This window comes from Gymnodraco acuticeps, unplaced genomic scaffold (assembly GCF_902827175.1).
Source record: "Gymnodraco acuticeps unplaced genomic scaffold, fGymAcu1.1, whole genome shotgun sequence".
Classification (NCBI taxonomy): domain Eukaryota; kingdom Metazoa; phylum Chordata; class Actinopteri; order Perciformes; family Bathydraconidae; genus Gymnodraco; species Gymnodraco acuticeps.
The window spans coordinates 599,993-612,841 of NW_022989835.1; the positions used below are offsets into that span (position 1 = coordinate 599,993).

Below are 12,849 nucleotides of genomic sequence, written 5' to 3' on the forward strand. Positions count from 1 at the left end.
TGCTCATTCAATCTATTATAGCATGCTAACAAATAGTACTTACTTTATTTTTACAGATCTGCATGGGAGACGATGGCGCGATGCAGAGCGCTGTCTGTGATTGTGCACGAGGGATGTACAAATGCAGCCACGCTGCAGCATTGGCAATATTTGCCATGTGGCAGATCAGCTCCACAGATGTGAGTGCCAGTGGAGGAAGCCTGGCACTTCCAAAGTAGTCCAGCCGGTGTCTCAACTTTACCAACAGCGAGAGGAGACATACAACCCACTGGCCAGAGACATCGCCAACTGGGGGGGGTGATGGGCGTGACTTCGCCTCTCCATAAACACTAGATGGCTCTTGGGAGATTTTCCAGCGTAGCTCACCGGCCGCCATCTTGCTACAGTCAACAGCTACTCTGGTACGCGCTATGGTAGCTGTTGTAAGGTGAGTGATCTGCACAAAAATACTCTTAACTCGCTGAAATCTTGACTGATTTACAAACGTTTTTTTTTATTATAAACGTTATTAGCATGGCTATGATACAGGATGCTTGGACATGTTGAAATTGCAGCTTTTCTTTGTGTATGACGTGGTTGTATTTATTAGCTGGCTAATAACAAGAGGCTGTGAGTGAGACCTAGTATTACAAAGTTGACCCAGCAACTTTACACCAGTGGGAGAGGCAGAACTGCTCTTTCTTTTCAACATAATTCAAGTTACACATGATTTCTTCCAAGTGGTTGGGCTTGTTAAAAACATCTTACATTTTAGATACATTATGATACAGGAAATTGCTGGCTTTGTGTTTACAGAAGTACCTGACTATGCCTGACTTTTGTGCAGCCTACGGCTGCTCTAATCGCCGCAGTCTGCAAACAAGAACCCGTGGAATCACCTTTCACGTGTAAGATATGACAATATTATGACTATAATTAGGATAATCGTTAATTACTTAGTGGATGTATGTACATTACAAGTCCTGCTACACAGGATCAGTGGGGCTATGTGAGATAATAGTATTGCAAGATTGATGTTGACCCAGCCTCTTTAGAATATGTTGCTACCATTTCTTTACACAATTATGTAATGTTTCTTTTGGACACCTTTTTTATTACTCTTAGTGTGGTTGTCTTATTCTTAAAGTATACATACATACATACATACATACATACAATTACCCCAAAAAAATGATAATTTTGGTGTGTATTTTTGTCCTTACCCTTAATGTTAAAGGAAAGAAGGGCGGACAATGTTGACAATAATTTATATATCTGGCTACCTTTCTCATGTTTTTAAGGTTTCCCAAAACCGGAGAGAGGAGGAGGCAGTAGGAAGTTGCCCTAAGAAGGGACGGTTTTGTTTCCTCTGGCAGGACGCTGCTCTGCAGTGAGCAGTGCTTGAATTGGAATGAAAAAGGTGCCAGTACTCTAAAATCAGCAACTTTTTCAAGTCAATTTTATATATACAGCCCACAAACAAGAATTTGGCTACTATAATGCTGGTGGGTTTGTCTCTTTACTACTGTATATTTTAGAAAGGTTCACTGTACTTAACATTTTTTATGATAGGCGATCTAGACTTTGATTGCTATATTTTCAGTTAATATTGACCTTACTGAGCTTTAGCCATATATGGCGGATATGGCTAAAGCTCAGTAAGGTCAATATTAACTGAAAATATAGCAATCAAAGTCTAGATCTTCTGCTGAAGACACATGAAGCAGAGACCTTTCAGGTGAGAGCCCCTCTGGTGGTGTTCAACATTAATGACAAGGAAACAAAGCTCTGGTCAGAAGCATTTTTTATAAAAAGCTTTAACAAAATTAAGTATTTCTGTACATTTTGAATGCAATCTAACTTTCCAACTCAGAAAACGAAAAACGAAAAAGTGCCAAAAGTCTTCTCACATGGCTGAGCTGCTTTGCAATATACTTCACCACTGAAGAATACAAATATGTATAAAGTAAACTATGATGCAATCTAACTTTCCAACTCAGAAAAATGATAAAGAGCATGTACAAAGAACATGTAAAAACAAATGCAAAATGTGCACAATCTAAAATGAGAAACTGTAACTGCAAGTAACAAAGTCTGAGCCATGGTAAAGAGTTACATTGAACACCAAGCTGATCAGATAACTCCCTGGTTGGTCTGAAGTCCTTCTATCTCCAGGATCTGTACAAATCGGCACATTATGCCAAAAGTCTTCTCACTGGGTGAGCTGCTTTGCAATATACTTCACATTGTTAGAAAAGGCTCCAGAAGGCCTTGGGGACATCAGTATCAGGGGCTGGAGCTGGACAGGCTCTTTCATCAGCACTTCTCCTTCCCTTTGCCAGCCAGGACCTCACATACTGTTCCGGTTTGAACTGTCCTAGTGATGGTCCATTACATTTAATGAAAACCAGGCTGGACAGTCGGCTGACAGAGAGAGCATTCCTTTTTGCAGTAAGGATATCGTTCATGCAGCTGAATGCCCGCTCACACTCACTAGTGGAGACAGCGATGGTTCGGACTGCTTTCAGTAGAGGCTCCATGGCAGCAGGTGTACGGGATGCCCTGGTTTCCTTGTATTCGCGAAAGCCCTGAACAGTCTCTCTTCTGTCCACTTTCAGCACTTCGCACAAACGTAGCACCTCTACGTCCCCATACTGTACGTCTAACTCCTCTTCAGGCCAACTTCCAGGATGGATAACTTTCATGTCCTGGATTAGCTGATTGTCCCGGGCCTCCCGGCCATGTAATGGGATTTCTCTTGTGCTGACATGAGAGGAGGTTGTGGAAGTCATTCTGTGTCTCAGATTCTCTACCATACTGCGGAAAAACTGACCTGCATGAATCTGTACAAGCCTGCCATTCTCACGCAGGGCAACACCCTTGAAGGACTTCTCAGCTAGAGCTGTATGAACTGTAGTCATGTGTGGGCCAGGCATGGTGACCATGGATTCAAAAACTCGTATTTCTCGAGTTAAGAGCCTATCTGCTGTAGGCAGTGTCATCTCTCTTTTTTGGAGTTGCCGAGAGAGGTCGCTGAGCTCTGTGAGCGCATCGTACATCAGTCCCAGATTGCTGACAAACGTTGCAGATGTGAGCACATCATCCAGGCCCTTGTACTTTGCTCTGTCTCTGGAATCCCTGCTCGTGTCGTTTGCAGCATTTGTGAAGTGATCATGAAGCACTAGTTTTCCCAGACTGCTCTGACGCTCCTTTCACTTGAAGCCACCCAGCGGATGGACAAAACACGCCCTATCACCAGGAGACGCTGTCCGACTGCTTGCGCACACTGCGCTAACTGCCTCTGATTTTTGGGGGAGGCATGGAACAAGGAATAGAGTTTGTCAAAAAAGATCTGGAAATGATTGAGCCCTGAGACCTCCTTGACCACATCCCCAACTGCCAGCTCTAGACGATGATTGGAGCAGTGCCACACAAACAGGCTTGGGAATTTACTACACAACTGGGTAGCAACGCCTGTTCTCTTCCCTAGCATGACTGAAGCCCCATCACATGCAAAAGAAACGAAACACTGACCTAAAAAGTCCTCGTTAAAATCTCTTCCAAGACACTCCATTAACGCCTTTGTGATGTCATCAGCCGTTGTTCCATCCAACTCGATCAGCTCCCAAAAAAACGTTTCGGGCTCAGCATCAGCTAATGCTGAGCGTAGACACACAACAAGCACCGTTTTACCACTAATAGTGGTAGATTCATCGACCAAAACACAGAGTTTTCTTTGGTTTTCTGTAATGTCTTTTGCCATTTTTTTCTTCAGCTCATGAGCTATGTGGTCGATGATTTCGCCACAGGTTTTATTGGAGTGCAAAACCCTGCCCACGTTCAGCCCATTCAGCTTCTGTACATTCAAATCAATTGGCATGTCTGTGAATGGCCGGCTATGTTTGCCAATTTTATATGCCGTTCGAAAAACTCTGATAGTGGTGTCTAATTCAGATTTATGCATAGACTGCACTTGATGTTGAATAGTTTCACGTGAAGCAGATGTAAGGATGTCAGCAGCTTTTACATGGGCTTGTGATTCTTTATGTTCTTTGATTTTTTTTTCTCAGGCTAGCTTGTTGTTTGCCCTTGTCAACACCGAAATGAGACACTGCACACTCACCCCATTCAGTTGACAGTTTCAGTCCTTGTCCAGTGTGTATTCCCAAAGATTTGACATCTCTGCATATCCGACATCCTAGCTTCTTATCTTTAAGAAGGAGCCATGCATTGGTCTTGCAAAAATATTGCACCTGGTCCGTTGTCCAGCAGTCAGGTGCATCGCTTTGCCCGGTGTTGGTGGTGGCAGTTGCGCCAGCAGCAGCTAACGTTAGAGGCTCTGGAGGAGGCGGCGGAGCTAGTGCTAATGCTAATGCACTAGAACTTGGAGCAGGAGGATCAACCAAAGAAAGCTCCCCATCAGACACAATTTCCAACACAGGCACAGCATTCTCTGTATTTGAAGTTTCTTCCGGCGACAACCGCTGTCTTTTTGCACTTTTATTAATCCACGCTAACATTTTAGAAATGCTAATTTGTGACGTGACTTGCTTTCCTTCTCTCGGGGGCGTGCCTGCTCTGTTCTATCACTCTACATAGCCACCCACTGGGTGGGAGTTGCACTGCATAAACACAACACACGTGCATCTAGGTATGTAAATTGTAAAGCATTAAAACATGGTTTTACTAACAGTTTTCAGTATGTTGTTACTTCGGCATTATTATTATTATTATTATTTTGAAACGTGTATTACTATTAAATCACGGTCAAATAGGTTAATTTTGACATAGTCGTTTCCACCACAGTATTTACATGGAGAAGATAAGCCCCGCCCCCTCTCCAGCACGTTCTGTTTGAATGACAGGAGTAAACAGCTGACAGCCGCTGTGAAACTCCAGCGGTTAGAGCGATGAGAATGTCCGTTCGGCACCTCATGACGCATCTACTGAGTACCGGGCGGCTGTATATATATATATATATATATATATATATATGGATGTATAATAAGAACGGCGGGAGAGTGTTGAGTACTGGCACGGTGCATGAGTACCGGAGTACCGCTAGTATGCCGGTACTGAGCAAGAAGTGCCGGTACTCCATGGGTCAGAACCAGAAGTGCCGGTACTGCGTACCGGTGAGTACCGGCCCAATTCCAGCACTGGCAGTGAGCACTTCAGGAGTGAGGACTTTGACAGGATGGGGCAGACTGTCCGGCTTAAAGAAGGTGTTGTGCCAACAGTATTCAATTTCCCAGCTCATCTTCAAAGGGTATGTGTATCATTGGCCAACAAGAATTCAAGGTGTATAAGATTGATTGATAAATATGTGATTAAATGTCACACTTTAGTTTTTCTTTCTGCAAGTTTAGGAATAAATAATGTGTTGTGTATTACAGCACATTTTAAACACTCAAAATGTCTTTAATTATGTTTATTTTAGCCAGAAGCAACAAGAAGCACAACCACTTCAAGAAGAGCGGAAGATGAACCTCAGCCTAATGTTGTGAGTATTCTGAATGTGGCCAAGACCAGAGAGATGGTCATTGATTTCAGGAGGGTGAGGACGTCTCTTCTACCCCTGTGCATTCTGGATGTGGCTGTTGTGGAGGACTACAAATACCTGGGAGTGCACTTAGACAACGGACTGAACTGGAGGATCAACACTGATGCTGTGCACAAGAAGGGGATGAGCAGACTCTATTTTCTGAGGAAGCTGAGATACTTCCACGTGTGCAGCAAGATGCTGGAGATCTTCTACCGGTCTGTTGTGGCCAGTGCACTCTTCTTTGCTCCGGTCTGCTGGGGGGGCAGCATCAGAGCCGGTGACACCAGCAGGATCAATAAACTGATTAGGAAAGCTGGGTCTGTCATCGGCATCAAGCTGGACCCCTTTGAAGCTGTGATGGAGAGGAGGACACTGAACAGGCTGTTGTCCATCATGGATAACCCCACCCATCCTCTCCACCTGCAGCTGGACAGTCAACGGAGCTCCTTCTCCAACAGACTGCTGCAGCTCCGCAGTGCCATAACTCAACAAATCACCTCTGGCTGGAAGATAACTCTCTGCTCCATAGTTTCTCTTGAATATAACCACGTTGTACATTTTACACATATATAATCTATTTAATATTTAACATTAATATTCCATATGCCTTATATTTATGTATATTATATATATAATATCCTGCCAAACTCAACATGTATATTTTCCTCTTTCTTTATTTTCTTTATTTTTCTTGCTTATTTCTAATTCATTGTAAAATGCTTTGTCCCTTATGCTGCTGTAACTAAAAATGTTTTCCCACATTGGGATCAATAAAGTACCATCTAATCTTGTTTTATTTGCATGTGGAATGTCACTAACAAATGAGAGCATCATATGGCTTGTCATATTAAATCCTTTATCTCGGTGGTACCCAGGAAGGTCTATGATGGTGTTACTAGGAGAGCCCAATATAATTTGAGGTGGTACTCTGTGTAAAAGGTTTGAGAACCACTGGCCATCTCACTTGCTCTATGTCACTCATACACTTGAATAAACATGTGCAAACATTGAAACTACACCCAGGGATTGGCAACCTTTACAATCAAAATAGCCATTTTTGTCCAGAGCCTCAAAACATATGTTTGCCTTATAAGGGGAAAAGCCTATTAAGATCAATTTCTTAAAAGTACGCTGAGTCAGGCTCACAGTATTGACAAGTGAACATTGAATTGTTAAAAAAGTAACTTATTAATTTCCATATTACTATTATTTATATATTCGTATAATTGTGATAAATGAGACAGAACTGGCCTGTCTGTGAGCTCATTTTATGTTGGTTTGGTTCTTCTGATAAAGGTGTGAATATCTAAATAATATACCACCATATACTATTGTCATTAATTGTGTCCCTATTCTTCAAGCTAAGGCATTGCTAAATTAACAACTCTTGGCTTACAGAGTGGTAACATGAGACCGATTTATATATATATATATAAATATATTTTAATTTTATAATTTATTTTAAATATTAACAATATAATAAAAATAAATGGAAATATATACACCGGCAAATATTTAATATAAATACCTTGTGTGTGTGTATAGCTATTGCTTTATCTGCTTAATGTTATTTTCATAAGAAAGTCCATGACTATAAGTATACAGTATCATAACTACATCTTTGATGTTTATAAAAAACTAAACCGTTTGAAAATTGGTTGAAAATTGAGCAAGCTATGGTTATTTAAATAGTAAACCATAATGTTATGAATGAGAGCACTACCTGTAGCAAGATGGCGGCCATGTGGCAACGTCGGTCTCCATTGGCCAGCAGCGCGGGTGAGTCATCTAGTGTTTATATATATCTATGTGTCTTGTGACCAGCTTTTGAGGAAGCAGTCAACTCAGCTGGGGTCATGTCCGGCGCCGTGGGAGGGCCAGGCCCTCCCATTTGACATTCCTACCCTCCCCCAATGGAGAGGCGAAGTCACGCCCATCTACTTCCGGACCATGGGACCCCGGAAGCGAAACATTTACATTGAATTCAATGGAGAGAGAACACGTGTCTTTTGATCCCGTTTGAATTGTGCCACGAACTACACATATGATGTTTGTCAATCTTAAACAATCATTTCCATGTCAAAAAAGTCACATTTTGTCGTAAAACTGCTGAAATATAAGACTATGAAAAATACGCTACTACAAAGACTACAAATCCCAAATCCCATTCTGGGTCGCGTAAGTGATGTCACAGGCATGCTCGGTGATTTATAATAAGACTCGTAATTAAAGCGAAGAAGAAGAAGATCTCATAACTGATTTATTCCCTCCAATAAATTATAGATCGCTAAAAATAAATTCACTTTTACAAGATGCCTGTGTGCTTTGTACCAGGTTGTAGTCATAAAAGTGATCATACCACTTGCTCCTTCTATCGATTCCCGTCTGATGAAAGGACCAGGAGTCGCTGGATCAGACATATCAGGTAATATCATAGGTAAATATACATGTTGTGCATGTTCATGTGCATAGTCAAGTTAGCTACCTAGCTAGTAGCGACGAGTAGCGAGCACGTTAGTTAGCATTACATTACTTAGCCTTGTCATTTTTAGTAGCCTTACCATGAAGTTATTATTTTATTACATGAAGTAAACCAAAATGTTAAACAGTAACCAAACATGATGGTAAGTATTTCGTGAAACATTTGAAGAGTAGCCTACTGCGCCCTCCACCGGGTGCTAAGGAAGCAGTTCAGGGAGAGTCGAAGGCAGGCATGGAGCTTTGCATGACATTCTTCTGGACGTGTTTCATTGTGATGACAATCTGTTTGTTGGAAAGACAGTCGTTGTGTGCTTATTGAGAGAAAATTGTTAGAAGAGATAATTATTCAAAGTGTTGTTACTTTAAAGTGTTGTTACTGACCTTTTTCTCTTTTATTTTCTTTACCTCACCTGTAACTGCTGAGACGTTGAGGAACATGCACACTGACCTGCTCTGGCAACCTGATTTCCACTGTACGTAATAGTATTTGGTTATGGTATATTATTTATATACATCAAAGGCACAATGCACCCCCCAGAGACACACATGTATTGAGTGTGATATTTTGCATAGGTCATGTGAAATCATCTTTACATACTAGAAAACTGTAGGAGCGGCAACTTGTTTTGAAATTGAATTTTTAATATCCGATAATAAAGTTGATCTGTTTTCTTTATTCTTCTCTCTTCCCAGCTCCATCCATCACCATTCTCTGTTCCTGCAGGTCCTGCTTGCTAATCAATGCTCATATTTTTTTACACAATTACAAATAAAGTCATTGTATTGTATGACATGAAGTTGTGCTTCATTCGGAGTCAATAATAAATTCATTCTGCCTTCAACTGCGCAATGATTGTGGACTGTACCGACATCCATGTAGCTGCCCCCCAGTAAGATGAACCAAGCAAAGAGGGTCACCATCATGCCCAAGGACATCCAGCTGGCCCGCCGCATCCGCGGAGAGAGGGCTTAGACTGACCTGAGACCAGCACACCCAAACACAACGGCTCTTTTAAGAGCCACCTACATTTTCAAAGAGTTGCAATCCTACGTTATTATAATGATTAAACTGGTTCATGTATCACTTAGTTTACTGAACCGTGATGAATGAAATAAATTAGTGAGGTAGTGGTTTACTGAAGTTACAAAGACATTAATATATGAGTAACAGGTCAGTGTAAACACAAGCTTCTGTCAATTATGGATCATTCAAACTATTTATATAAAAATATGTAATAAAGTTCTAAAACAAGTATTCGGTATATTCCTTGATAGCTTTTGGAGAAGGTTGTTTTTAAGTTTACTAAAACCTATCGTTTCAACTGTTTCACTTTATAAAAAAGGGAACATGTGAGTAGAGCATCATTGAGTTTCTTATTCTGTCAGTAAATTATCCAAATGAATGTTTTTCATTATTTTAGTCAACCATAAACAAATTGATTGTACCTTTTAATGATGACCTTACATGGTCGGCAAAGTTAAATTAACTTCAGAAAATCAAATCTGTTCTGAGAAAAAAACTAATAAATGTTTAAAGATAGGAACTTGCCATCCCACTGAAAAACAGTCCGTAGAGATTTTAAGGCGTAGTTGTAGTTCAGTCCAACGTTTCATTTGGATTCATTTCTCCAACAGTCAACTATTTTCATAAAGAATATATATATTTTTCAAAGTCAACTTTATTGTCAATCTTACTCAGTTTGAGAGATCAAAAAGACGTTTAAATAAAATTATACAATTTACAGATATGTATACAAATATATATATCCTATATACACCATCATGTATAATGATGATGTATGATGTAGTGTGGTAGATAACAAGTAAATATAGAGTTACATACAGATCCATGTTACAGCAAAAGATGGAATAACTCAGAAGCACGCAGTATAATAATAATTACATGCAACAATTAAATAACTGCTCAGCATCTCCACCACAATCCCAATCTGCTGTGTCCTGTTTTCCTCCCCTCTGCATAACACCCCATCACACATACGAAACACAACGCAGAGTCCGAGGGTGTTAAGAGTATGTTTATTGAAATGTCCTCCTCTCTACTGGCCAACACAGGGAGCATATGCTGGGTGTAGAATTGTTCCAGGAAGAGGAGATTTCCATGCCATGCAGGGTCTTTGGGGATGGGGATGATGATCGCCTCCTTCGTGGTGCACACAACAAAGTAGCAGAGACTCCGGTCTGTGATATGCAGCTGCCCTTGGACCTGGTGCCAGTATGGGTGATTCTCCTTGAGAATATATGACCCACCCTCCTCACGAAGACAGAAGGATGGTAACTGGACTGCCTCTGCGATGGTCATGTTCCTCTGGCTGTGTGGACACTTCACCTCCAGCAGGGCAGATGGCTGCACAAGTCCATCGGGTGATGCTCCCAAAACACCCGACTCACTCACAAAGAGACCAGACTCGATTCGAACACTGTCACTTGATAGGCCTCCACAAAAGCCTCCACAAAATCCTTCACCCCTTCGGCTTCGTTTACAACCCCCCAGTTGACAGTTGGCGATGTCTCTGGCCAGTGGGTTGTATGTCTCCTCTCGCTGTTGGTAAAGTTGAGACACCGGCTTGACTACTTTGGAAGTGCCAGGCTTCCTCCACTGGCACTCAACATCTGTGGAGCTGATCTGCCACATGGCAAATATTGCCAATGCTGCAGCGTGGCTGCATTTGTACATCTCCTGTGCACAATCACAGACAGCGCTCTGCATCGCGCCATCGTCTCCCATGCAGATCTGTAAAAATAAAGTAAGTACTATTTGTTAGCATGCTATAATAGATTGAATGAGCAATAATACAAGGATGGTCCGGATCTGGGGGTGGGAGGGTTTATTTTTCCATAGTTTTGTCCTCTTGTCTGTTGTTATTGTTTGTTTTTTCTGTATTTTTTGTAATTTGTGTTGTATTGGTTGTGATTGTACATTGTATTTTTCTAAATTTGTATGAATACATTTTTGAAAAACATTTGATCAACAATAAAAAAGGATTTGGTCAGGATCTAGACTCAGTGTGTAGTTTATTAATTAATCAATGCTCTCTACATTAGGAAAACACATACCAGTGTACCAGAGGGAGTCACACACAGCTGTGCCTAGATAACCAAAATCCTTGAATCTACACACAGCAAATAAACTCAAATGACACAACGAGAAAAAGGAGATCACACATACAGTATAGTCGATATAAAACTGTCCGCTTCAATCTGAAGAGCAACTAAAACAAAACACGGGAGTGTACCTTGTTCTTGTGAACACTAATGTTATCCACAGCATACAGAGACCACGAAGTTCTTAAGGAGAAAACTAGTTGCTAAAACAAAACACGTTAGTGTACCTTGTTAGCTAATGTTAGCTAGCTGACATTAACGTTAAACATTGCACTCATATTACTCACCGAAACCTTGTAAAGCCGGTCCCGCATGCTGGCTCTTACAGAACCGACTAACTCCCCTTTCATATAGGTACAGCTCTCAACGTGCCCAGACTTGTAGTGATGTTCACCTCGTAAAATAATTTTATTCTCATTCTGAAAGAATGTGGTGAAATGTGCTAACGTGACGGCCATCTTTATGTTGGTGACGCGTATTGTGCGAGACGAGAGACCTGTAGTTCACTGAGCGGTTTCACACAAACAAAATTGTAACTTCACAGTTTTACGACACATTTTTATTTTTTTGACTTGCAAAATGTTCTTTTAAATTGACAAACATCATATGTGTCATTCGTGGCACAATTCAAACGGGATCAAAAGATAACCTTTCTCTCTCCATTGACTTCAATGTATAATTTTCCGCTTCCGGGGTCCCATGGAGGCTTTCGGAAGGGGAGGGACTTCGCCTCTCCATGAACACGTTTTTTATTTTATTTATAAAAATTAATATATTTCATTTTTTAAATTATAAATAAACTGTGAACTTTTATGCTACGATGTATGTGATGCAGAGTCCTGCACGGGTCTGATTTTCAAGACCCGCTCCCGCCCCGTACCCGCGACGTGCAATACCGAACCCGCTCCGCTACCCGCACATATTGCCAATTAGTTCCGCAACCCGACCCGACCCGTCGGCACAAGATCCGCAACCCGACCCGAACCCGCATAGCCTATGAGCAGTGAAAACGTGCAATTATTAACACACGCAGTTTCATATTTGTCTCAGAAAGCGTGGGATGTTGGTTATTTCCTCCATCTAGGATGACACAAAAAGCCTCCCAGACGTTGGATTTCGCTCTTGAGGAAGTGTTATTGAAAATGCTGTATTCTCCGCTAGAGAGCTTCAGCTCAGCCATTTCGAATGTGGCGCGCACAGCAGCAGATTGATGCGCTGCAGAGGTTATGATCATGGGCGTCGCCTGGGGTAGGCGGATGTTTTTTCTTTAGCCCCGGACAACTTCTCCCTCAATAATATAATACATTAACCTACTTTACCTATAGGACAGACGGCAGGAATGTAATTTCCCATGTTCAGTGAATGCAACACAGAGGCAAGACGACGCCACCAGACCAATCAGAGAGTTGCATGGACATAAACGTGTTTTATTGGCTGACAGGTACGTACTCTCCTCTGTGACAATGTTTAAACTTTAAACTGTCAGCCCCGGACGCGGAGATTCTGAAGATGGACATTAGACATTTCTTTAATAAAAAAGACGGCAATTCTCAGGTGGTGGCTCACACAACAACCCCAGAGCCACCACCTGAGCCAGGTGAACAAGGTATGTACCTGTCAGTAAACTTACAAGTTATGCGAACATGTAAGCAAAGCATAAATTATAGCTACGTTGATGTTACTTTGAATCGCGCGGGTAAGCTAAACCGTTAGCAAGTAGC

At 41.5% G+C, this 12,849-nt stretch overlaps 1 protein-coding gene across 1 annotated transcript in view; it reads left to right on the top strand.

Annotated features, from left to right (window-relative positions):
• Positions 1–12,849, top strand: part of LOC117558838 (cystinosin-like) — a 78,659-nt gene that overhangs the window by 15,065 nt on the left and 50,745 nt on the right. The window contains exon 2 of the mRNA XM_034235274.1: positions 7,334–7,377. The gene's annotated coding sequence lies outside the window, so the exon portion shown is untranslated. The remainder of the gene's footprint in view (positions 1–7,333; positions 7,378–12,849) is intronic.